Raw genomic sequence first — 1,798 nt, forward strand, 5'->3', positions numbered from 1 at the left:
GCATTGTTCTTTGTCAAAAAACAAACACAGAATAAAATAAAATAAAATAAAAAAACTATATTAAAAAAACTATAAACCAACTCTTTTCTTTCTTTCTTTCTTTCAATAAAGTAATTTTTTAATTTGAGTTTGAATTTAATTTGTATTTATATACCTCTCTTTGGCCGTGAAAATTAAAATTGAAACGGTCACCACAAAGCGCAACAGTCGATGCTCAGTAGCTGTCACTCAAAAAATGACAAAGAATTAAAATAATGCTTTTTTCTTTTCTTTTTTTTTTAGTTTGTGTATAAAACAGAATTACTCACCTGGCTAAAAAGGATGGGAGCCCCCACAGCTCGTTCCTGCAGCAGGAAGTTGTCTCTCTCACCAGCAGGAGGAGCTCCGAACAAAGAACGACAGAGAGAGAGAGGAGAAAAACAAGTTAATGAAAGCCAGATGCATCCAAAGGCAGCAGCAAAACCCCCACTCCTGATGCTCTGCAATAAATCACTTCTTAGACAAGACAAAGGAGTTGCAGCAAGAAAAAACGTTGCACCCACACAATTTGGTTCCAGCCCAAACCGCGCCAAGTCAATTCACAAATAATAAACAGAAAAAACAACAAAACCCCACAATTAACACCAAACAACCATTTAGAACAGACAAACACAAAGGTCTGTACTCCCTTGCTTGAACAGAATTAAAAAAAAAAAACAAAAAAAAAACGTGACATGTCCCCTTTAAACTTCCAGTAACTAGACGGAGCCTCCACCACCCAATATTTTGTTACCTCCCCGGCCTATTTCATCGGAATTAAACAGCACTTAGGCCTCAGAAGATACTGCAACCGGGTACTTTTATCCGGGCGAGAGAACAAAGACCAGGCTGAACGGCCCCGTACACACACTGCTAACAGCAGAACCATTCACCGCGCCCTCCAGCAGCTAACAGAATGACAAAGACGTCTCTCTGCCAACCCGTTTCTCAACTACGGAGATGCGGCGAAAACTCAATACAAGAGATGCATCTCAACACTTTTTCTTCAAAAGTACGCGTACTTTACACATAAAACGCCAGAGGACACACACTTAACCCCTGCGGCGGGCAACACGTCGCAAAAAATAACAAATAACTTAGCAAGGTTGAACACACAAAAACAAAACAAAGACAGAACACCAGACATTAGACGGAGCCCATCGCTGCGGCCGACAAACTTCATATGAACCGCCCTGAGTCTCTGAGGCATAAAAATCAAAAAAACAGAGATAAATATGGCCAATAATACCCCTGCTAATTCAATATTAACCTTAAGACTGTACAGGCCTGTTCGTTGACGCCATTTTATGCTGTGTTCGCCTCGGTTCACGTTTGGCTGTCGGCGGCTGTTTCCCTCCGTCTCCTCTCGTCTGCTTGCTGCGGCTGCTGGGTTGCTGGAAAATCAGAGAGCGTCTTGCCTGAAAGTTGTTGGATGTTAAAAACCTCTTCGGCAAACACATGAATGGAAAAATGACGATAATCTTCAAGCTTCTGGACAATGTTTATTTAGCTAGAGAGATGGGGACAGCTTATCACAGCGAGATGGAAAATTGGACTGAACAAAGGGCGCGCCCCTGCTCGAAAGCGCGCTCACATTTCTTAAAGGCACAGTACATGAAATCACTACAGTGTTTTCTGACGTCTCACTATCCAAGTTCTTTTTCCTGTAAAAGAAAAAAAATCCAATATCTCAGAATGAAAGTTGGGACAGGATGAAAAAGGGTGACATTTCTAGATGTAACTAATGTTTCTTGACTCCATTTCATCCTATTTTAACTCA

Source organism: Austrofundulus limnaeus, unplaced genomic scaffold (genome assembly GCF_001266775.1).
Source record: "Austrofundulus limnaeus strain Quisiro unplaced genomic scaffold, Austrofundulus_limnaeus-1.0 Scaffold195, whole genome shotgun sequence".
Taxonomy (NCBI): domain Eukaryota; kingdom Metazoa; phylum Chordata; class Actinopteri; order Cyprinodontiformes; family Rivulidae; genus Austrofundulus; species Austrofundulus limnaeus.